Source organism: Hyperolius riggenbachi, chromosome 7 (assembly GCF_040937935.1).
Source record: "Hyperolius riggenbachi isolate aHypRig1 chromosome 7, aHypRig1.pri, whole genome shotgun sequence".
Lineage (NCBI taxonomy): Eukaryota > Metazoa > Chordata > Amphibia > Anura > Hyperoliidae > Hyperolius > Hyperolius riggenbachi.
The window spans coordinates 157,274,711-157,300,070 of NC_090652.1; the positions used below are offsets into that span (position 1 = coordinate 157,274,711).

Genomic DNA, 25,360 nt, shown 5'->3' on the forward strand with positions numbered 1-25,360 from the left:
TGGACAGAGACCCAGATTTTGTTTGTGAACGAGAACATCGCCGTCGTAGCAGCAGCACAGATGAGTCTGTTGAAGAACACACTGCTGCACGAGTTCGCCTTGTGCCACAAGGTAGGCGGCGCGCAATTTCAGGCACCACAAGCGTGGAAGTTCAAGTGAGAGGCAAAAGAGGAGCAAACAGAAATCGCCAGCAAGGAGGCAGGTGCTCCAAAGTCTGGGCTTTCTTTGAAGACTGCACTGAGGATGTTACCATGGCGATTTGCAAGGTGTGCAAGACCCGCCTGAGCAGGGGGAAAAATATTAACAACCTCTCCACCACCAGCATGAGCCGTCACATGCTATCCAAACATCCCACTCTTTGGGCAAACGCGTCAGGACAGGGTACCAGAAACAACACTGCCTCCCTTGGGTTCACCAGACTCACCACCAGACCCGCCTCAGCAGCAGCAGTAGCCCAGCCATTGCGTGGTTCACAACATTCACAAACATCAGACGACGCTGACACTGTCACTTTCCGGAGTAGTGCTCTTGAGGTCTCCCAGTGTTCATCAAACACAACAACCAACAGCCCTTCCGTGTGCAGCGCTACGGTTCAGTTGTCTGTGTCGGAGATGTTTGAGCGCAAGAGGAAATTGCCAGCAAATGACCCCCGGGCCGTGGCAGTAACAGCCAGCATAGCCAAGCTTCTGGCCTGCGAAATGCTGCCATATCGATTGGTGGAGACAAACAGCTTCAAGGGCATGATGTCAGTGGCCATCCCACGTTACGTGGTTCCCAGCCGCTACCACTTTGCACGCTCTGCAGTGCCTGAGTTGCATGAGCACGTGGTCAGCAAAATAACCCGAAGCTTGAAGAATGCCGTTGCCTGCAAGGTTCACCTCACCACTGACACCTGGACGAGTGCGTTCGGCCAGGGTCGATACATCTCCCTTACCGCGCACTGGGTGAACCTTGTGGAGCCTGGCAGCGATTCCTCACCTGCTACGGCACGGGTGTTGCCCACGCCACAAACAGCTGCACCGCCGTCCCTCCCACTGGATAACAGCAGCACCTACCTCTCTGACTCCTTCTCCTCCAACGCATCTCAAAGCTGTACCTCATCCGGAAACGCTAACCCAGCAGCAGTAGGATCGTGGAAGCAGTGCAGCACAGCTGTTGGCATGCGTCAGCAAGCGTTGCTGAAGCTAATCTGCCTTGGGGATAAGCAGCACACAGGGGAGGAAATTTGGAGGGGAATAAAGGAACAGACGGATTTGTGGCTGGCACCGCTGGACCTGAAACCGGGCATGGTTGTGTGTGATAATGGGAGTAATCTCATTCGCGCTTTAAGGTTGGCTAAGCTGACACACATCCCTTGCCTGGCGCACGTGATGAACCTAGTAGTTCAGCGGTTCCTGAGGACATACCCAGGCGTGCCCGATCTGCTGTTGAAGGTGCGTCGAGTGTCCAAACATTGTAGAAATTCCAGTACTGCTTCGGGGGCACTCGCCAAGATGCAGGAGCGCTTCAATCTCCCCCACCATCGCTTGCTGTGTGATGTCCCTACGCGCTGGAATTCTACGCTGCACATGCTAGCCCGCTTTTGCGAGCAGAAGAGTGCAGTGGTCCAGTACATGACGGCGCAGTACCGAGGCGCATCCGGCCAGCTGCCAAGCTTCTGTGGATCCGATTGGGCCAACATGTTGGACCTCTGCCAAGTCCTCCAAAATTTTGAGCAATCCACGTTGCTTGTGAGCAGTGACAACTCTTCAGTCAGCATTACCATACCACTGCTGTGTTTACTGAAGAGGTCGATGTTAAAAATCAAGGAAACAGCTGTCATGATGCAACTGGGGGAATCTGAAGGAGAAAACGATCAGCGTGATGGTACCAACATCAGGCCATCCGCCTCAGGGAACGCTGGCCCCAGCAGCTATGACGAAGAAGAGGAGGAGGAACAGCTGGAGTTGGAGCAGGAATTTCATGCCACCACTGACGAGGGCCAGAGCGGTGCACGTTGGACTTCCACAATTCAACGCGAATGGTCAGCAGAAGCAGACCAGGAGGAAGGTGACGACTATGATGCATCACAACAACTATCACAACGCTCACAAGAGGATGATGAGGATTCTGGTAGGACTCTGGCACACATGGCTCAATTCATGCTAGACTGCATTGAACGTGACCCACGCATTGTGCGCATTCTGGACAACACCAATTACTGGGTTTATACCCTTCTGGATCCACGGTACAAACACAATGTTCCAAAACTGCTTGAAGAAAGAGTCAGACAGGTCAAAATGGAAGAATACCAGCAGGCCCTTGTGGAGACTTTAGAGAGGAGATTGACATCCTCCCCCTCCTCTAGCCAGTTGTACGCAGACAGACTGACTTCCGCAAACCCAGGACGACCAGGAGGGCAGCAAACAACGCAAGCCGCAGCTAGTACCCAAAAGGGAATGGTATCGGCAGTGTCCTTGGAGTGGGAAAATTTTCTGACACCCATGCAGCCGCAGCCCACTGAACAGCAAGCGTGCAGATCCACCTCCAACACCGATCGCCTGGAGAAGATGGTCAAGGACTACATGTCAGATGGCGTAGCTGTGTCGAACCATCCATCTGCACCCTTCAACTATTGGGTATCGAAGCTAGACACCTGGCACGAACTGGCAATGTACGCAATAGAGGTGCTGGCTTGCCCGGCAGCCAGCGTTATGTCGGAACGCTGTTTCAGTGCTGCCGGAGGCATCGTCACAGATCGGCGTATCCGCCTCTCTACAGAAAATGCAGACCGTCTGACTCAAATTAAAATGAATCAATCCTGGATTGGAAATGACTACGCAACACTCCAGGACCCCAACCAAGTAACATGACCAATGAACATCTGGGATGGTGTTGCGTTTCCGGGCCCTGTTTATTGAACCTCTCATCTGTATTACATTTATGACTGCATGGCGGCAAAAAGCATTGCTGCTATATCCGCACGCTTTTTGTCCACATGCAAGGCCTGGGTTGTTGTGTCTCACAAAGCGTGGCCTTCTCCTCCTGCGCCTGCTCCTGTTCCATCACGTCTGCTGCTGCTGGGTTAGCGTTGCCGCGTGGTCCCTGTTTATTGAACCACTTATCTTTATTACATTTATGACTGCATGGCGGTACAAAGCCTGCTATCCGCACGCTTCTTGCCCTCATGCAAGGCCGGGGTTGTTGTGTCTCACAAAGCGTGGCCTTCTTCTCCTCCTGCGCCACCCTCCTCCTGTTCCATCACGTGTGCTGCTGCTGGGTTAGCGTTACCGGTCCCTTTTCCTGGAACCTCTTATATGTATTACATTTATGACTGCATGCCGACAAAAAACATGTTACCTGTGCAAAGAAAACAGACATTTCCCGCATTTAAAAGACAGTTTTCCCTTTGAAACTTTAAAATCGATTTTCTCAAAAACTATAAGCTCTTTTTGCTAATTTTTTTTTCCTCTTGTACCCACTCCCAAGGTGCACATACCCTGTAAATTTGGGGTATGTAGCATGCAAGGAGGCTTTACAAACCACAAAAGTTCGGGTCCCCATTGACTTCCATTATGTTCGGAGTTCGGGTCGAACACCCGAACATCGCGGCCATGTTCGGCCTGTTCGGCCCGAACCCGAACATCTAGATGTTCGCCCAACACTACACCCAATCACTCACTTCTCGCTCAGGTGTCCAGAGGTTAGTAGATATATCTGATTATCGGTGATACTGCAGATCATCAATAATCGGGTATATTCTGCATTCTCGGTGATACTGCAGATCACCGGTAATCAGACCCTCTCTGTGTTACACCGATCGTTACAGCGTCCCAGTGGCTGCAGCTCTTGAGCGCTTTGAGTCCAACAGGAGAAAAGCGCTATACAAATGTTCAGATTTTTATTATTATGATTACAGTCCCTATCTCATTAGTTACCTGTATTTCGCTAGTCACTTTATTAGGTATGTCTTGCTAGTACTACTGAGTATGACCTTTTTGCCATCGAACTGCCCTAATACTTCTTGGCATTTTTCAGAGATTTTTGGTCCATATTGGCATGATGGCATCATGCAGTTGGCCCTGCCCACATCATGTCACGGCCATGCCCATTTTATTTTTGCTGTGGCCGCCATGCCCGTTATTTTGGGGGGGCACAAATGATGTGCTGCTAGGGGCCACAAAAACCTTAGCGGTGCCCTTGCCGGCAGGATAGGTGGTGTACCAGTGACTAGAAGATCCCATGAAGTGCTTGTGCAGGGTAAATCTGAGGACGTTTTTCTTTATCTATGGCATCCTTTAAAAGCTGGTCAGTACAATATCTATGAACTTACATCCTGGGAAGCCAGTGAGCTGATACAGAAGGAAGGACTTAGTAACAGTGAGTTGTAAGGGGGACTTGTAACGATTGGTGTCAGCAACACAGATTTTTCTGATTATTGGTGATCTGCAGTATCACCAATAATACAGACGCTATACCTGATTATGTGGTGATCTGCAGAATCACCAATAATACGAGTATAGCTGGACACAGGACATCTAATGCGGTATTGTGTTTGGTGCAACAATAATAAGAGAAGTTATCTCCCGAGGAGCGGGAGATACAGACAATATTGCAGCCAAGGATCCCCTGAGGGGCAGGGGATTCAGACTGCACTGCAGCCAGTGGATGCCTGAGAAGCGGGGACCACTGACGGTATTAGAGAGTATGATCACCTGAAGGACAGGTGGTCAAGATTAAGCAATAGCCTAGGATCCCCTGAGGAGCAGGGAATCCACACTATACTGCAGCCAAGAATTCCCTCAGGAGCAGGGAATTAGGATAGTACTGCAGCCAGTGGACACCTGAGGAGCAGGGACCACTGACTTTGCTGCAAGTGAGGTCACAGGTGGAATGAGTGATTATGACTCAAATATAACCTACTACCTTGTGCTTCACACAACCAATTACTGAAATAACAAAAAACCTCAGAGATCAATGACTGATATATGAAATACGTGTATTATGAAAATCACATCACATAAATTACACACAATATACCCATGATCCCCAATTATTGCACCATCCCTTTAAAACCCATGAAGTATACACCTGAGCATCTAACTGGACTAACATATGCACTATTATGTCGCTGTGATCACATTTCCTATGCAGTTGAACTGCATAGGAAATGTGATCACAGCGACATAATAGTGCATATGTTAGTCCAGTTAGATGCTCAGGTGTATACTTCATGGGTTTTAAAGGGATGGTGCAATAATTGGGGATCATGGGTATATTGTGTGTAATTTATGTGATGTGATTTTCATAATACACGTATTTCATATATCAGTCATTGATCTCTGAGGTTTTTTGTTATTTGAGTGATTATGACTGTACTACAGCCAAGGATTCCCTGAGGCGCAGAGAATCAGACTGTACTGCAGCCAGTGGACCCCTGAGGAGCAGGGACCACTGACTGTGCTGCAAGATGATCTCCTGAGGAGCAGGTGATCAGCAGACACTATTTGCAGCTAACAGACACCTGAGGAACAAGTGTCACAGACAGTACAGCAAGGCTGATCACCTAAGAGTTAGGTGACAGCCCTAAAGATTTCCCTCACTAGTGGGAAGACCCACTAGTGCGGATAGAAAGGTCAGACAAGCAAGGTCAGCAACGAACGGACAGATACAGTACAGAGGCGGAAGACTGATTCGGTATCTAGGTACAGGCAGAGTCGGCAACAGGAATCAGATATGCAGAAGTACCGAATCAGTAAGCAAGAGAGTAGTCAGGAGAGCGAGAGATCATAACAGATAAACAGTAGTAATATAGCAATATCCTAGTCTAGGTGTGAAGTCCTTGGTTTCAACACCTGGGAACTAGACTAAAGAATGGTACACAAGTCTTACAATAATAGTACTTAAAGCTATCAACGGAATCTGGTTAAGTGTGAATTCCCAGCTCCGGCTGGTTCTAACACACTGTAACGTCTGACTAGGGTCTGAGCGCTAGTGATGCTCAAATACCCCTTTTTAAAATTCGAGTTTGGTCGAATTCGAATAGTAAATTATTCGAGGTCAGTCGAATATTCGAGTCGAATAATTTTTACTATTCGATTCGACCTCGGACTTCGAGCTCACTATTCGAGTCGGTATTCGAGCTCACTATTCGAGCTGACTATTCGAATTGGCCTTAAATAGCTTCCAACACTTGTTTTGAGGGTGAATGATGCAAGAAACATCTTTTTTTCCAAGTAACAACAGCAAGTGATTATGTGGGGATGTTCCTTTAAAAAAAATGTGGAAAGAGAAGTTGTGTCCTAAATTTTGTTCAGTAGTGTTACTGTATATACTTGTTCTTCTTCTTCTTTTTCTTTCTTCTTCTTCTAGATCTTCTTCTTCTATATCTTCTTCTTCTTCTTCTTCTTCTTCATCTTCTTCTTCTTCATCATCTTCTTCTTCTTCTTCTTCTTCATCATCTTCTTCTTCATCTTCTTCATCTTCTTCTTCATCTTCATCTTCATCTTCTTCTTCTTCTTCATCTTCATCTTCTTCATCTTCTTCTTCTTCATCTTCTTCTTCTTCTTCTTCTTCTTCATCTTCTTCTTCTTCATCTTCTTCTTCTTCATCTTCTTCTTCTTCATCTTCTTCATCTTCTTCTTCTTCATCTTCTTCATCTTCTTCTTCTTCTTCTTCATCTTCTTCTTCTTCATCTTCTTCTTCTTCATCTTCTTCATCTTCTTCTTCTTTTTCATCTTCTTTTTCATCTTCTTCTTCATCTTCTTCTTCATCTTCTTCTTCATCTTCTTCTTCTTCATCTTCTTCATCTTCTTCTTCTTTATCTTCTTCTTCTTTTTCATCTTCTTCTTCATCATCTTCACGTATTTCTCTTTTCAATTTTTTTTTTAAGAAATGCAGCTATTTTTGAGCGTAACAAATAGCTGGTGGGCGCACGCATGTTGGAAGCGCCATTGTATGTGCTCCCTGGCAGTGGAAACACAAAGACAGCAGGAGGTAAATTCAGCAGCAGGAGGAGGAGGATGAGTGTGTGGCAGCAGGCAGTCAATGAGGCAGGCAGCTCGCCGTGACATAATAGCCCTGGTACCTAGCGGTGATACCAGGGCTGTAAATAAACACAACAGGAGGTCCCAGACAGCGGTCGTGCAGCCCACATTGTGTCCAATACACAACTGGGACAACACAGTTTTCAACCCGGGCACCTCAGAAAAATTAAACCTTTTTTTTTTTTTAATGGTTTTTTGGTTTTTGGTTTTACAACCAATATAGCTATTGTTTGACGTAATAGCTGGTGGCAGAGTGGCAGCAGAAGAAGGTAATTCTGTGTACCCTGGCAGTGGGAAACACAGACAGACAGCAGCAGCAAGAGGAGGAATGGAGGAGTAGGCGAGCAGCTATTGTTTGACGTAATAGCTGGTGGCAGAGTGGCAGCAGAAGGTAAATCATCTGTGTACCCTGGCAGTGGGAAACACAGACAGACAGCAGCAGCAGCAGCAGGAGGAGGTGTGGAGGAGCAGTGTGAGTGTGGCAGCAGGTAGGCAGCGTGACATAATAGCCCTGGTACCTAGCGGTGATACCAGGGCTGTAAATAAACACAACAGGAGGTCCCAGACAGCGGTCGTGCAGCCCACATTGTGTCCAATACACAACTGGGACAACACAGTTTTCAACCCGGGCACCTCAGAAAAATTAAACCTTTTTTTTTTTTTAATGGTTTGTTTGGTTTTGGTTTTGCAACCAATATAGCTATTGTTTGACGTAATAGCTGGTGGCAGAGTGGCAGCAGAAGAAGGTAATTCTGTGTACCCTGGCAGTGGGAAACACAGACAGACAGCAGCAGCAGGAGGAGGAATGGAGGAGTAGGCGAGCAGCTATTGTTTGACGTAATAGCTGGTGGCAGAGTGGCAGCAGAAGGTAAATCATCTGTGTACCCTGGCAGTGGGAAACACAGACAGACAGCAGCAGCAGCAGCAGCAGCAGGAGGAGGTATGGAGGAGCAGTGTGAGTGTGGCAGCAGGTAGGCAGCGTGACATAATAGCCCTGGTACCTAGCGGTGATACCAGGGCTGTAAATAAACACAACAGGAGGTCCCAGACAGCGGTCGTGCAGCCCACATTGTGTCCAATACACAACTGGGACAACACAGTTTTCAACCCGGGCACCTCAGAAAAATTAAACCTTTTTTTTTTTTTAATGGTTTTTTGGTTTTTGGTTTTACAACCAATATAGCTATTGTTTGACGTAATAGCTGGTGGCAGAGTGGCAGCAGAAGAAGGTAATTCTGTGTACCCTGGCAGTGGGAAACACAGACAGACAGCAGCAGCAGGAGGAGGAATGGAGGAGTAGGCGAGCAGCTATTGTTTGACGTAATAGCTGGTGGCAGAGTGGCAGCAGAAGGTAAATCATCTGTGTACCCTGGCAGTGGGAAACACAGACAGACAGCAGCAGCAGCAGCAGGAGGAGGTATGGAGGAGCAGTGTGAGTGTGGCAGCAGGTAGGCAGCGTGACATAATAGCCCTGGTACCTAGCGGTGATACCAGGGCTGTAAATAAACACAACAGGAGGTCCCAGACAGCGGTCGTGCAGCCCACATTGTGTCCAATACACAACTGGGACAACACAGTTTTCAACCCGGGCACCTCAGAAAAATTAAACCTTTTTTTTTTTTTAATGGTTTTTTGGTTTTTGGTTTTACAACCAATATAGCTATTGTTTGACGTAATAGCTGGTGGCAGAGTGGCAGCAGAAGAAGGTAATTCTGTGTACCCTGGCAGTGGGAAACACAGACAGACAGCAGCAGCAGGAGGAGGAATGGAGGAGTAGGCGAGCAGCTATTGTTTGACGTAATAGCTGGTGGCAGAGTGGCAGCAGAAGGTAAATCATCTGTGTACCCTGGCAGTGGGAAACACAGACAGACAGCAGCAGCAGCAGCAGGAGGAGGTGTGGAGGAGCAGTGTGAGTGTGGCAGCAGGTAGGCAGCGTGACATAATAGCCCTGGTACCTAGCGGTGATACCAGGGCTGTAAATAAACACAACAGGAGGTCCCAGACAGCGGTCGTGCAGCCCACATTGTGTCCAATACACAACTGGGACAACACAGTTTTCAACCCGGGCACCTCAGAAAAATTAAACCTTTTTTTTTTTTTTTTTAATGGTTTTTTGGTTTTTGGTTTTACAACCAATATAGCTATTGTTTGACGTAATAGCTGGTGGCAGAGTGGCAGCAGAAGAAGGTAATTCTGTGTACCCTGGCAGTGGGAAACACAGACAGACAGCAGAAGGGCAGTACACAGCAGCCCACTGTAGGTGTAAAATGTGTGGCTGCAGGCGACGTAATAGTCAAAGTGAACCAGGCTGGCTTAGTGAGCAGGAGCCAGGAGGTGGTAAAGGGTGGTAAGGCACATTAACGATGGTTCCGGCAGCCAGTTCATGTCCCCCTCTCGCCGACAACAGGGGCCAGGAACTCGCCTTCCACCCACGCCTGGTTCATCTTGAGAAACGTCAGTCTGTCCACAGACTTGTGAGACAGACGTGAGCGTTTCTCGGTGACCACGCCACCAGCTGCACTGAAGCAGCGCTCGGACAGCACGCTGGAAGGGGGGCAGGACAGCACTTCCAGGGCGTACTGCGCCAGCTCGCTCCAGATCTCCATGCGCTTGACCCAATACTCCATGGGATCAACAGGGGCATCGCTGTCAAGCCCGCTGTACGACCCCATGTAGTCAGCCACCATGCGGGTCAGGCGCTGGCTGTGACCGGAGGAGGATGCTGCTGCATGCATCTCCTCTCTAGTCACTGCTGCCGGAGCCTCTACAGTCCTGTAGAGCTCGTGGCTGAGAGACAGCAGGTCTGTGGGGCGCTTGCTGCTGCTGGATGCAGGCACCTGCTGCTGCCTCTGTGCTGGCTGCTGGACAGTGGGGGTGGAAGGCTGGGGGAAGGCTTCCTCCAAGCGCTCAACAAGGGCCTGCTGCAAGCTCCTTATTTGTTGCGCTGGGTCTCCTCCTGCAGGCGGCAGGAACTGGCTCAACTTCCCCTTGAGGCGTGGGTCCAACATCATGCTGATCCAGATCTCCTCCCTCTGCTTCATCTGGATCACCCTGGGGTCCCTGCGCAGGCACGTCAGCATGTGCGCTGCCATTGGGAAGAGGCGGGCCACGTCTGCTGGCACATCGACATCAGTGCTGTCCTCATCCTCCTCCTCTGCCGCCTCATCCTCTCTCCACCCCCGCACCAACTCAGCTGCGCTGTGCTGATCCCCCTCATCAGCAGCCAGGTCAGGGACCTCCACCAAGTCCTCCTCCTCCTCCCCCTCAGAGGTGGACTGCGCAGCTGGTTGCCGCTCCTGCTGGTCCAAGGCTGCCGCTCCCTGTTCCAGCAAAGCATCGAGGGCCCTGTTCAGCAGAGAAACCAGGGGCACCCACTCGCAGACCATAGCATGGTCCCTGCTCACCATGTTTGTGGCCTGCAGGAAGGGAGCCAGCACAAAGCACACCTGCTGCATGTGCCTCCAGTCATCATCGGGGACGATGGACGGGATGTTGCTGGTCTTGTCCCTTCTCTGAGCTGCGGAAACAGTGGCCAGGGCAAGGTACTGTTTGACAGCGTGCCTCTGTTCAACCAGACGCTCCAACATCGCCAGGGTGGAGTTCCAGCGAGTCGGAACGTCAAGGATCAGCCGATGGCGTGGCAGATCCAGCTCCTTTTGCACGTCTTCCAGGCTCGCACAGGCTGCAGCCGAGCGCCGGAAGTGACGCACAACATTCCTTGCCGTTTCCAGCAGTTCGCCCATCCCCTGGTAGGTGCGCAGGAACTTCTGCACCACCAGGTTCAGCACGTGGGCAAGACAGGGGATGTGGGTCAGGTTTCCTCTGTCTATTGCGGCAACCAGATTGGCCCCATTGTCGGCCACCACCTCTCCGACTCTGAGGCCTCTGGGGGTCAGCCAAATCCTCTCCTGCTCCTGGAGTTTGGCCAACACATGGGTTGCCGTCAGCTTGGTCTTCCCAAGGCTGACCAAGTGCAGCAGCGCTTGGCAGTGGCGGGCCTTCACGCTGCTGCTGAGGCGGGGGGTTTGGCCAGGTGTGCCGGAGGATGGCAGAGGATCGGAGGAACCTGCTGCAGTTCCCCTGACCCTGCGGGGTGGCACCACCCACTGTGTTGCTGCTGCTGCTGTGCCCGCTGCTGCTCTCCCATCCTCACCCCCTTCCACCAAGCTGACCCAGTGGACAGTGAAGGACAGGTAGCGGCCTGTCCCGAAGCGGCTGCTCCAGGAGTCCATGGTGACGTGGACCCTTTCACCAACCGCGTGCTCCAGCCCTCGCTCCACATTGGCCATCACAAAGCGGTGCAGTGCAGGAATGGCCTTGCGGGCAAAGAAGTGTCTGCTGGGGAGCTGCCAGTCTGGGGCTGCGCAAGCAAGCAGCGCACGAATGTCGCTCCCCTCCTGCACGAGCGTGTACGGCAGGAGTTGGGAGCACATGGCCCGTGCCAGCAAGCCGTTCAGCTGCCGCACGCGACGGCTGCTGGGAGGCAGAGCCCTAACCACCCCCTGGAAGGACTCGCTCAAAAGGCTCTGGCGTGGCCTTTTGCTGACACGGGAATCAGCAGACACAGCAGAGGAGGCCACTGAGGACTGGCTGCCAGAACAGGCCTCAGTGTCGGCGGCAGGAGTTGCAGAGGGGGGAGGAGCAGTGCGTTTTCGCACTCCTGCTGGTGCTGCTGGAGGAGCAGGAGGGCGGGTGGCTGCTGTTGCTGCTGCTGCTGCTGAAGGCTGTGCAGTGATGGGTGTGGTGCCACTGCCAGCACCAGATGCCTTCAGCCTCTGGAACTCCTCATGCTGGTGGAAATGTTTAGCCGCAAGGTGGTTGATGAGCGAGCTGGTGCAGAACTTTAAGGGGTCTGCACCTCTGCTCAACTTCCGCTGACAGTGGTTGCAAGTGGCGTACTTGCTGTACACAGTGGGCATGGTGAAATATCGCCAGATTGGTGACTTAAACATCCCCCTACGGCATGGAAGCGCTGCTGCCTGTCTCCCTGTGGTGGTTGGGGGGGGGGGGCTTGGGGGGCTTGGGTGCGGCTGGTGGTGGTACTGGCAGATGCTGCTGCTGCTGCTGCTGCTGAGCCTGAGACACCAGCAGGCTGTGGGACCTGCCTACTGCTGCTGCCAATGCTTGCAATGATGCGCCTCCTTGCAAGGCCCACAAGAGCATCCTCCTCCTCCTCCTCAGAGCTGCTGAGGACGACATCCCCTGGAGGTGGTGGCACCCAGTCTCTGTCTGTCACCGGGTCATCATCATCCTCCCCCTCCTGAAACATGTCCTGCTGGGATGAGGACCCCCCAAACTCCGCTCCTGATGCATGGATGGGCTGCTTGACTGTCGCCACAGTCTTGCTGTCCAATCCCTCATCCCCCAAAGTGCCCATCAGCATCTCCTCCTCAAGATCGCCAACAACAGCAGACAATTTACTCATGATGCCTGGGGTCAAAAGACTGCTGAATGACAGGTCGGCGAGTGACGGTGAACTGGCCTCCTCCCCAGACCCTGCTGGGTGGCTGCTGCGAACAGGGGTGGTGGTGGTGGTGGTGGTGAGGGGGGAGGCCTCGGATGCAGAGCTGATGGCGGGCTGCTCATCCTCCGTCATGAGTTGCACCACAGTGTCTGCATCCTTTTCCTCAATGGGACGTTTCCGACCCGGCTGGAGGAAAATGGGAGCAGGTGCTACACGCTGCTGCTGCTGTGTCTCTGCAGCGTGAGTTGCAGATGCTCCTGCTGGGCGGCGCCCAAGGCGTCCACGGCCAGTGGCTATGGGAGGAATGTTAGCCACTGACGCTGCTGCTGCTGCTGCGGAACTGTGCATGATGGCGCGCCCGCGGCCGCGGCTTGCCACAATGCTGCTCCCTCTCCTCCTGATTCCCTTGCTGCCCTTCCCCTTGCCCAAACCGCGCTGGCTGCCACTTCCAGACATCTTCAATGTTTTGGGCGTATAGAGAAAAGTTTTTTAAAAGGGCGGCTGAAAAGTGGGGTACTTTAATGGAGTGGGTTGGTTGGTGAGGTGACTGAGTGAGTGTCCCCTAGTACAGTAAGTAAGTAGTAACAGTCAGGAAGTACAACTAGCAGTTACAATAATCAGTAGTAATCACAAGTAAATTTAGTGTGTGTACACTCAGACAGTGAGTGCACGCACGCAGGAGCTAGTAGCCTATGGACAGTGACTGAGTGTCCTAGACTCCTAGTACAGTAAGAGTAAGTAGTAACAGTAAGTAGAACTAACTAATTACGATAATCAATCAGCGATCAGAAGGAAATAGAGTGTGTGTTGTGTGTGTACACTCAGACAGTGAGTGCACGCACGCAGGAGCTAGTAGCCTATGAACACAGTGACTGAGTGTCCTAGACTCCTAGTACAGTAAGAGTAAGTAGTAACAGTAAGAAGAACTAACTAATTACAATAATCAATCAGCGATCAGAAGGAAATGGAGTGTGGGTGTGTGTACACTCAGACAGTGAGTGCACGCACGCAGGAGCTAGTAGCCTATCAACACAGTGACTGAGTGTCCTAGACTCCTAGTACAGTAAGAGTAAGTAGTAACAGTAAGTAGAACTAACTAATTACAATAATCAATCAGCGATCAGAAGGAAATGGAGTGTGGGTGTGTGTACACTCAGACAGTGAGTGCACGCACGCAGGAGCTAGTAGCCTATGAACACAGTGACTGAGTGTCCTAGACTCCTAGTACAGTAAGAGTAAGTAGTAACAGTAAGTAGAACTAACTAATTACAATAATCAATCAGCGATCAGAAGGAAATGGAGTGTGGGTGTGTGTACACTCAGACAGTGAGTGCACGCACGCAGGAGCTAGTAGCCTATGAACACAGTGACTGAGTGTCCTAGACTCCTAGTACAGTAAGAGTAAGTAGTAACAGTAAGTAGAACTAACTAATTACAATAATCAATCAGCGATCAGAAGGAAATGGAGTGTGGGTGTGTGTACACTCAGACAGTGAGTGCACGCACGCAGGAGCTAGTAGCCTATGAACACAGTGACTGAGTGTCCTAGACTCCTAGTACAGTAAGAGTAAGTAGTAACAGTAAGTAGAACTAACTAATTACAATAATCAATCAGCGATCAGAAGGAAATGGAGTGTGGGTGTGTGTACACTCAGACAGTGAGTGACCGCACGCAGGAGCTAGTAGCCTATGGACAGTGACTGAGTGTCCTAGACTCCTAGTACAGTAAGAGTAACTAGTAACAGTAAGTAGAACTAACTAATTACAATAATCAATCAGCGATCAGAAGGAAATGGAGTGTGGGTGTGTGTACACTCAGACAGTGAGTGCACGCACGCAGGAGCTAGTAGCCTATGAACACAGTGACTGAGTGTCCTAGACTCCTAGTACAGTAAGAGTAAGTAGTAACAGTAAGTAGAACTAACTAATTACAATAATCAATCAGCGATCAGAAGGAAATAGAGTGTGGGTGGTGTGTGTACACTCAGACAGTGAGTGACCGCACGCAGGAGCTAGTAGCCTATGAACACAGTGACTGAGTGTCCTAGACTCCTAGTACAGTAAGAGTAAGTAGTAACAGTAAGTAGAACTAACTAATTACAATAATCAATCAGCGAACAGAAGGAAATGGAGTGTGGGTGTGTGTACACTCAGACAGTGAGTGCACGCACGCAGGAGCTAGTAGCCTATGGACAGTGACTGAGTGTCCTAGACTCCTAGTACAGTAAGAGTAAGTATTAACAGTAAGTACAACTAACTAATTACGATAATCAATCAGCGATCAGAAGGAAATGGAGTGTGGGTGTGTGTACACTCAGACAGTGAGTGCACGCACGCAGGAGCTAGTAGCCTATGAACACAGTGACTGAGTGTCCTAGACTCCTAGTACAGTAAGAGTAAGTAGTAACAGTAAGTAGAACTAACTAATTACGATAATCAATCAGCGATCAGAAGGAAATGGAGTGTGGGTGTGTGTACACTCAGACAGTGAGTGCACGCACGCAGGAGCTAGTAGCCTATGGACAGTGACTGAGTGTCCTAGACTCCTAGTACAGTAAGAGTAAGTAGTAACAGTAAGTACAACTAACTAATTACGATAATCAATCAGCGATCAGAAGGAAATAGAGTGTGTGTTGTGTGTGTACACTCAGACAGTGAGTGCAGTGCGCACACGCAGGAGCTAGTAGCCTATATGAACAGTGACAGTGAGTGTCCCTACGGGTACAGTAAGAGTAAGTAGTAAGTAAGTACAACTAAATAACAATAATCTATCAGTAATCAGAAGGAAATAGAGTGTGTGTACACACAGACAGTGAGTGAGTGCACACACGCAGGAGCTAGCTAGTAGCCTATAAACAGTGACAGTCAGTGAGTGTCCTACTCCTAGTACAGTATAACTACAATACTATTAGTAAAGGACAGCAGAAATACTGGTATAGATGAGAGAAATAAACAGAGGACAGCTGCCCACAGAGGCAAGGCCCCCCTGAGGCCTAAACCTGTAAGCTTGCAGCAGCTGCCTGTCTCTAATGTAACACACAAGCTACTAACTAAAATACAATGTCTATCTAACTAACAACAATATAGGTGTATATGGCAGGTGTAGGTGAGCAAAAACGCTAGGTAAATGATCACAATAGAGCACTTGCTAAGCCAAAGCACAAAGGAGCAACTCTCTCTCTGTACAAGTCTCAGGCAAGCATGGAGAAACGGAACATGGCGGCCGCTATTTATAGGGTAGGGGCTGGCCAGGGTCCCCCTCTGTGATTGGCTGCCGTCAGAGGGCCTGGGAGCCCTCTGATTGGCTCTAAGGACATCAATCTGGGCTATGACGCTATTCGAGCTCGGTACCGAGCTCGAATAGCGCCGGGTTGCTCGAATAGCTCGAATAGTGAATGGGCTATTCGAGTGTACTCGGATAGCCCATTCGAATAGCTCCAGCTATTCGGAGCTCGAATACCGAGCTCGAATAGCTGGAAAAGAGCTCGAATATTCGAGCTACTCGAATATTCGAGCTCTGCTGAGCACCACTGCTGAGCGCTCACACGTAAGCATTCGCAACAGCAGACAACTTGCAACTGACAGGCAAGTCCAATAAATACCCAGAGCGCTCCACAGCGCCGCCCCAGTCACTCAGCCAATCCGGAGCATAGCTGGAGTCAGCTGATTGGCTTGATCTGCTGACTCCCCTTCTACTTGCATAAAGGTCCTGTCACCTGGCGCGCGCGCGCGTAGCTCTTAATCTGTGTGCACTAGAAGGACCAGGCGAACCAGCAGCATGTAGCTGCACAGCAGAAGCCGCCGGCTGGAACGCAGAGATGGCCGCCATGCCGCTTGCCCATGTGGAAGCATCTCCGCTATTCTTTACAGGACTATTACAGAACTTTACTGTTCAGCATGAGTCCCTGGCCTTTTATTACTGCAGATTTACTTTAAAATAGGATTTTAATATAATGTGCATCTTCTACATATAAAACTCCCCTACTAAAACAAAATTGATACTGCATGGTAGTGGTAGGATGCAGAACTATATACACTGGGAGGGAGAATTCTCTAAGTGAGACAGAGAAAGATATGAGTTAGTGGATGAAAAAGCTCAGTACCAGCAATATATAATCAAAATAGTATTTAGAGGTAGGTTTTTGCTACACTGTACATTGCAATGCTACCAGAAGAACTCAATTGCCATCATATCTTAAACTGTGGTGTCAGTTCTCCTAAGTAAAAGCAATAATCAGGATTTTGTACCCCAGAAGCAAAGTATTGCACGTAAGGGCTATGTGAGTCAGGGAACATTATAGTTAAAAGGTTTTAGTCAGGTTAGGCTTCAGATACAGTATACAGTCAGGTCCATCAATATTGGGACATTGACACAATAATGATAGTGACAGCTCTTTGGATCTCATCTTGAGAGTTGACAGTAACAGATTCCAAATGCGAATAGCACACTTGAAATGAACTCTGGGCATGTTATCTGCTCATTGTAATTGTGATAATGAGGGACTAACACACACTTGGCCATGGAACAGCTGAGAAGCCAATTGTCACATTACGTTTGCTTCCTTAACAAGTGGGAAGCACATATGCAAACTGTTGGAATTCCTACACTGTTCACCTGATTTGGATGTAAATACCCTCAAATTAAAGCTGACAGTCTACAGTTAAAGCTCATCATTTCATTTCAAATCCATTGTGGTTGTGTGTGGAGCCAAAAACGTTACAATTGTCGATGTCCCAATATTTGTAGACCTGACTATAGTTAATAGTTAGGGATTAGAGGAGCCTAAAGATATGGGTAAAGGAAAAAAAAGATAAATCAAAGGTAGTGTTTCTCAAATAATTTACCAATTATGCAAAACCCAGCTAAACAGGAAACAGAAATATTGACATGCAAGACCTGAAATTCGCGGGGCATCTGGTAAATTATCCTGAATTTTTTGCTCCAATCATGAAAATATCAGGTCATTGTTGAACTACAATTTGCAACAGTTTTGAGCAACTAAAATATTTTAGTTAGAAATCAATGGTTTAGCTCTTCCTTAGGCAGAGCATTTGTTGTGTAGTGTACAAGTTGTAACATTAACCTAGGGGTACTGGAGGGACAGGCTGGATGTTATGGTTAGAGTTAGACACTAGAGAGAGGGGATATTAGTGGACGATGCATGGCAGAGAGTGTGGTTGGAGTTATAGCAGGTAAAGAACAATTGCTAACCCCCAGCTAGAGCAATTTCCTGCCCTTATCTGGTCAGCAGACGCCAGTCAGCCAATCAGGTGTACCATTATACATTTGCCTGCTGTACCAAATCTAGCAGGAATTACATAAATTAGCATTCAGGTGGGAGGCTTCGCTTGAACACAATCGTATATTGCATCGGTTACAGGGATGCCCCGTGTAAGCACATCCTCCACACAGTCCCCTCCCTAACCACTCACCTGTCAACCGTATCCTGGAAGCTGCAAAAAAGAAATTTAAAATCACAAACACTGTTCCGCACGACAGCCAGGGGACCCCATTCTTTCTCACTGGCTGGGGCCCCCAAACCACTATGCGATACCTAGAGGGAAGTGCGGGCAAGCCCTGGACCTCTCACCTCCAGGGAACTCACCCCAACTGCCTCTAAACTGAATGCTAACTGCAACAAACACAATTGCTAACTCCCAGCTAGAGCAATTTCCTGCCTTTAATAGGTCAGCAGCAGACGCCAGTCAGCCAATCAGGTGTACTATTATACACCCTTTGCCTGCTGTACCAAATCTAGCAGGAATTGCATTAATTAGCATTCAGGTGGGAGGCTTCGGTTAGATGCAATCGTAGATTGCATCGGTTACAGGGACGCTCCGTGTAGGTACATCTCCCACACGGTCCCCTCCCAAATCACTCACCTGTCAACCGCATCCTGGTAGCTGCAAAAATGCAATTCCTGCTAGATTTAGTACAGCAGGCAAAGGGTGTATAATAGTACACCTGATTGGCTGACTGGCGTCTGCTGCTGACCGGATAAAGGCAGGAAATTGCTCTAGCTGGGAGTTAGCAATTGTGTTTGTTGCAGTTAGCATTCAGTTTAGAGGCAGTGGGGGTGAGTTCCCTGGAGGTGAGGGGTCCAGGGCTTGCCCGCACTTCCCTCTAGGTATTGCATGGTGGTTTGGGGGCCCCAGCCAGTGAGAGAGACTGGGCCCCGGCTGTCATGCGGACCGGTGTTTGTGATTATAACAGGTAGAGAAGTCAGAGTCAGCAGAGATCAGGTGGCGCACAAAATGATCTGGATATCAGATTTACTAATTTCACCCCGTTATCCTGTGCCCAAGTAAATAACATCATGAAACCAGTGTCAGCAAACACATACACATTGCTTCGGTGTAAATTGTAACTGGTTTTCTAACTTGTTGACCTCTAAACCAAAAGCAGTGACATACTTCCATGTCACTGGCAGAAAAGCCTACAAAGAGTATCCTATGTTGGGAAAAGATCTATAAAGGAGCTTCAGAAAGTGTAAATGTATCATTGACTTGCTCTGGAAAATTTGAGACTGAGGCACATCTCATCAGGTTAAAACTGCTAGTGGAATGCTTACATAAATGTTACTACTATTAGTGGGTCGACTCGCCAGAGATCCATAACTGGCTCCCTCAATGGCTTTGCTTTGGTTAACTAATGTATCCCTGAACCACAAAGGTTACATTACTTTGTCCAAGAAAATGTGGTTGTAGAACATTTTGTTAACATGACATCCCTGCCTAAAACGTAATTCATGGTTGTTAAACACAAATATAGAAGGTTATGTTTAAAGGAGTACAAAGCAAAAACAGAAAGCACATCTGGAGATGCACATTATACACACAGTATGATCCTGGTGATAAAAGTGGATGGGTTCCAGATCTGAATCAGACATGAAGCCAATGTCTGGACCACTTCTATCACTTCCTCTATTCAGATGCACCAATGAAACAAATAGCAGATGCAGTCATCCAAAACAGTTTCCATACTGTATAAGAATCAAAATGCTCTTGGTAATGAAAGCTATACCAAACGTTATTTTTCCTGCGATTTGATAAAAACACAAGTTCATATCACCCACAGCAGATAGAACAACCATCACAAATAGGGATTATGATTGTGTGTACAGCTGTGCCTTCACATAACGTGGTGACCCCCTTGAGTTAGTTTGTAGAGGTGCATGAAACATTTAGTTCTGCCTCCTATCAGTGGTGATCAATAGATGTATCTATTTTTGTTTCTTATGCCAGATAATACAGTATGTTTAACAGAGATTTCCAATTTTGATAAAAAAGAAATTGCAAAGTGATTGCTACCTAACCTATTCTGTAAATTCATTTGGTTTAAAATGATTGTTCCATTTCAAGCTGCAGTATTGAATAAAAAGTAAAGTCCAGGAATAATGTTTATTTTAATTTTGGAGAGTTTAGACAGGGCTTAGAGCCTCTTTATGGTTTCTATTGCTGTTGTGGGTCCTCGTCTGTGAGAATTCTTCTTTCTGATCAGACATGAATAGGGAAAAACTTTCCAAAAGCAGCAGACTCTTGAGTTAAAAAAACCTTCAGTTGGATCAGAAGGGAACGGATCGGAATGAATGTGAATGGTTTCAAAGTTAACCAATGGATCCATTCACATTCATCCATTCTAACAGATCCGTTACGCATGATCGACTAAACAGCAAGTTTGTTGTTGGAAAAATTTTTCTTGACTGCTGAGCCCAGCAGAATGGAAATGGACGCTGAAACCCTGCATTGGGGCAATGAGAAAACGGAACATTTCTTCACACCAGTGAAGAAACAGGCCATTTTAGGGGGCAAAATTAATATATAATAGCCAAAGTTAAGTGCCCCCAGCACCTAAGTAGTCCATTCTGTACCACCATAGCCCAAGTGTCCAGACACGCTCTGCACTCAAATTAGCTGTATCCTCTGATTACATCCACAAGTTCTGCAGCAGTCCTTCCTCTGATAGAGTAACATTCCATGTATGTACGTGTTGCCTGACATTAGGCTATTGAAGCCTGGACCTTGTTAAATCTAGCCAGCAGCTATGTGATCCTAGCTCCCAGAAGAATGGCAGGTGTTGGAGAGGGCAGCAAGCCACGCACAAGCAGGATCATCCTCAAGGCAACCTAGGCATGTGTCAAAAACCTGAGCGGTTCTTGCCTTTTTCATGATTGCTAACTCAGTAAAGGACCAGCCTTTAAAGCGTTGCTATCATATAAATCCGGCATAGCGGGGTCTGAACCCTCTATAACAGTAATTATAGATTGACGGTATGCCTTGAAATGAATCAGAGCACTCAGTATATGATTTTATTTAAAAAATTGTATTTGATTATCATACAGCATATATACAAAATATGAATAGTTCCAAGTAGTGTTTCCTTCTAACAGTATTTCATCTCATCAAGGCTTTAGAGCCAAGCAATCATCAATCTTCTAAGTACATTCAAAAAAGAATATAATAGTTGTGTTATGTAGAATAAGATCAAATGTATTCTCATCTGTATCAATAGCTGTGTATCTAGTAGCTGTGTAAAACTTGTAGTAATCTCCTTAAAGAGACTCTGTAACAAATGTTTCAGCCTTAGTTCTTCTATCCTATAAGTTCCTATGCCTGTTCTAATCTGCTCTGGCTTACTGCAGTCTTTCCTAACTGCACTGTCTCTGTAATAAATCAATGTATCTTTCCTCTGTCCTGTTTGTCGGGCTAAGGCTTGATTGTGTGGAATGTGCAGGGCTGCTTGTGATTGGTAGAAGCGATACACACCCTCTGCAGGCTCCCTGCACACTCTGAATGACTCACACACTATGCTTAGCTGAGCCTATTAGAAGCTGGTTAGTTTGTTTGTAAACACTGCCTAAAACTGTTAATTACAAGCCAGGATTGCAGCAGAGAGTGGTAGAAACAGCACAGAGGGGCACAGGAGAAAATAATGAATAGAATGGTATGCTTTTTATTGTAAGAATATTAGAGTACAGATTCTCTTTAAAGAAATAGCATAAAAATAGCTTCTAAAAAAAACTTCTTGCTAACATCTTAACAGAACTTAATGCTGAAAAATTAATAAAGTAAATCACCAGAATATTAAGCATATTACCCCTTCTCTGTCATCTCTTCAGCATCTAGAACCACGTGTGGGAAGGTAGCTTCTGCCTCGTGTGTCTTCTCAGGAGATTGGTAGACTAGTGCAAACTATGAGCTTTCAGCTCCTACTTTTATAGTGATTGGATGCAATACGGCTGCCTAATCTGGAATTTCCCTAAATCCCAGGTTCTAATTGGCTAAAACTGTCGTGCGTCAATGCTTTATCATGTTTTGAATACCTAAGTCATAATAATATTGTTTATAAATTCCTTATTACCTTATCTTGTGAGAATTAACGTCATTTGGAATGTTTACAAATTCTGACATTTGATATCAGGTCATATTTGACGCAGTTAATTAAAAATGGACGTCACCAACCATCTTGTCTGCTGGTTAACTTATTTGCCACAGACATTTGGACTTTTAAACATTAAATAATGTCATTCATGACACATTTTTGATAATGTGTCCTTCTGCTAATTAGTTTGGAATGGGTCTGTCCTTTTCCAAAACGAAAAATTGGTCAGGTTGACCCAGTAAAAAGTTTACAGCAATTTAAGGCTTATTGAAACATACAGGGCTTCCCCCAATATACTTATTTAAATATAAAGCTTATTATATAATTCTTCTTAAAACAATTAATCATATAAGATATTAAAACTTAATAATATAAAATCATGTTCTATATATTTGTCTTTCTGATGAAGAAATAAATATAATAATCTCCCCTGGCAGATGTCAGCATTTAATCATGTAAATATCAAGCTGTATTAATAATATTAATTTTATAAGACTATGAAACCACCAGGTGGCATAATTGTCCTAAATACGGGACAATATAAAAAACCTTGTAAAGTTTTATTTACATTCCAAAGGACAATCATAGTCAAAACATCCTTGTGGAACACATCTAATGTGTTTTGAAACTTTCACTGCAGAATCCAGTATTTCAATGTATTTCAAAGTTATAAATTGTATTATAGGTTTTAACAATAATTATTTCTTTCTTTGGAAGGACTGTATTGATTATTAATATTTAGATTAATAATATTTATATGTAATAATTGAGAAACTGTATATATATGATTGCAGCAGTAATGTGACTTTTAACTTCTTTCCAGTCTTCACACAGTACGCTTATCTATAACCTTGACATTTGAAAAATGCTTGTAAGAAACAAAAATGTTTTAGCCTCTGTAACTAAAATAATGTTATAAGCTTCACAGCCTGGAATATAGAACAATAAAACTTAAAACATACTGTATAGATATGACAGCTTTTGCTGCATAAATAAACCGCTATCATTCTGACACAGGTGCCTGCGGCCTAGTGAATGTGAGGGGGCCCAAATGCCACATTCACTGTCCCATTTCCCATCTCAGATTGCAAAAAGGACAATCAGGATTAGGTAAAACATGATATACGGGGAGAAAAGGTTTTTGGCTACAGAGGAGCTTTAAACTTTTAGTTATGGATTCCACAATACGAATAAATTGATGTTTTATGAAATACAGTATGACTTTTACAATATTCCTGCATCTTTTGTACAATATGCTTTTTCATTTAGAAACAAAGTTCTCATCTTAAAAAAAAATCTATAAATATTGGAAAGGTAAAACATTTTTGTAAAATAATATACCTAATTCCTGCCAATTTTTAACATTCAGACTATTGCCAAATATCCTTTTTGCTTGATATATATTTAATTTTCTTTTATTCGTGTTGGTGCCAATACGACAATTGCTTCCATTCATTTAAAAGCAGGTTCATCATCTGAAAAGCCAGCAAAATATATAGTTGCAGTAATTGTGTTGTTGCAGCAGAATTAAGTATTTTACCTTGCCAAAACCGGCCTGTCCTATGAAGCTGAAACTGGAAGTCTTTATAAAATAAGCTGTGGAGTTTTAAATTAGGATAATACCATTTACTGACTTAAAATGTAAAAGATGAAAAGAAAAAATAAGTAGATAAATAAATTATTTTCAGACCTGATTGTATGTGGCATAGTGGTCCCTGGTTCGTTCACGTGCACGCACAGCAGACGTCAGATTGTAAAAAAATGTTTTGCCTAACTTTAGAAATGATTGTTGCTGTTGCTAGCAGCAATCATTCACTTTTACCACAGTATCGTGCACAGGCACACGTAGCAACACTAATTAGGACATAGACTCTAATTCCTGGAAACAAAAGCAGTTAAACACTTGTTCAGCTGGGCCGCTGGGTACCATGGTGCATGATGCAGGTGTTGGAGGTGAGGCAGCAGGCAGGCGAAGGAGGCAGGACCTCCCTGAGTGCTCCCCCTCACCTGCCCATATGCAGAGCAGTGCGCAATCCCCTCACCTGCCACATACAGAGTAGTGCGCAACAGAAGGCGGGGGTACAACTCACCTGTCAGCACTGCTGGGACCTTCTGGAAGTTTTCTCCACATCGCACAGTTCAGTGTCTCCTCTCTGAAGCCCTCTAGTGGCACCTCTGATTACTGCAGCCCTGAAGGAGTCAGAGAGGTGACGCTGTGACTATGTGATGTGGAAAAGACTCGCTGAACTTCCCGCAATGCTGACAGGTGAGTTGAACCCTTGTTTCTGCTCTGCACATGAGGGGGGGGGGGGGTAGGCTAGATAGTCATGAGTGGGGGAAATCTAGCTAGACTGGGGATACTTCTGGCTAGTGGGGAGACTAGGACTGGGGAGAACAACTTGCCATTTATACTTGGGGGGCCTGAGTAGCAAAAGTCAAAGGGAGACCTGCGGGCGGTGGGTGTTGGGTGAGCAGCGGTCGAGGTGTGGTCAGGGGGGCCCCCAAGTTACTTTTGCCCTGGGGCATCACTGGAGCTAGAACTTGCCCTGAAAATTACCATTATGTGATGGGAAACACCTCATTTCTTCCCAGTCTCCCAGAATCCTCCGTCCCCCTTTCTTGCTCCCTTTTTTTTTAGCCCTGTTCATGCAGTAATCATATTACACTCACAGGACATAATCGCAAGCAGAAATGGAATCAGAGGGATGTATCTCTGATTTGTTCCATCAGAAGGTATTTATTCACTTATCATGCTCAGAGTGTTATGGATTTTTTAGAAGCAGTTTGTGAATGACAGGCATTAAAGGACAACTATTAAAGTTAACTAATTTTCTAAATGCCACATTTACAGTATTTCCAGTAATTACTAACACATAGCAATACAAAGACTTTTTTTCATCTTTTCATATTTATATGAAGAAAATGAAATTTACAAAGAACAGTTCTCCCTGTGGGAATTACTATGGAGGACTGTGTCCAGCACATCCAACATACAGAAACAATCATCATTGGCTCTTATACTGTGACTGGAATCCATTCAAAATGATAGAAAGCAGAAATATAGCTTCAGATGTGGTGTGTAAATAGCTATCAGCTGAAGCTCTGTGTTCCTGTCTGTGTGTCTCTCTCTGCCACGCAGTGTAAAGCAGCTTTACAGCCAGGTTACAGTTCAGCTCTGCCTCCCCCATGCTGACACAAAATTGTTACAAAACAGCTGGTAAACAAGGCTTTTTTCACATGGGCTGTGCTGAGAGACCTCTGAAAAGCATTCTAGTGTTGCTGGCTAAAAGCTCTATAGGAATGTGAGATATACAGAAAAACAGTTTCTTTGATAGTTGTCCTTTAACACAAACAGTACTACCAATAAATATAGGCTATTGGATAGCAGCTGGACCATGCCCCAGTTTCTACTGTCCTGTTTCTTTAAATTAGACTGAACATGTACATATTCTATGTTTTGATAAAAAAAATGTTACTTGTTGCAGTTGG

At 46.4% G+C, this 25,360-nt stretch overlaps 1 long non-coding RNA gene across 1 annotated transcript in view; it reads right to left on the reverse strand.

Annotated features, from left to right (window-relative positions):
• The window catches only part of LOC137525701 (uncharacterized), a 38,615-nt gene extending 20,529 nt beyond the window's left edge, over positions 1-18,086 (reverse strand). Inside the window, exon 1 of the long non-coding RNA XR_011022980.1 lies at positions 17,923-18,086. This is a non-coding gene — a long non-coding RNA (uncharacterized lncRNA). The remainder of the gene's footprint in view (positions 1-17,922) is intronic.
• Between the last annotated feature and the right edge of the window lie 7,274 nt (positions 18,087-25,360).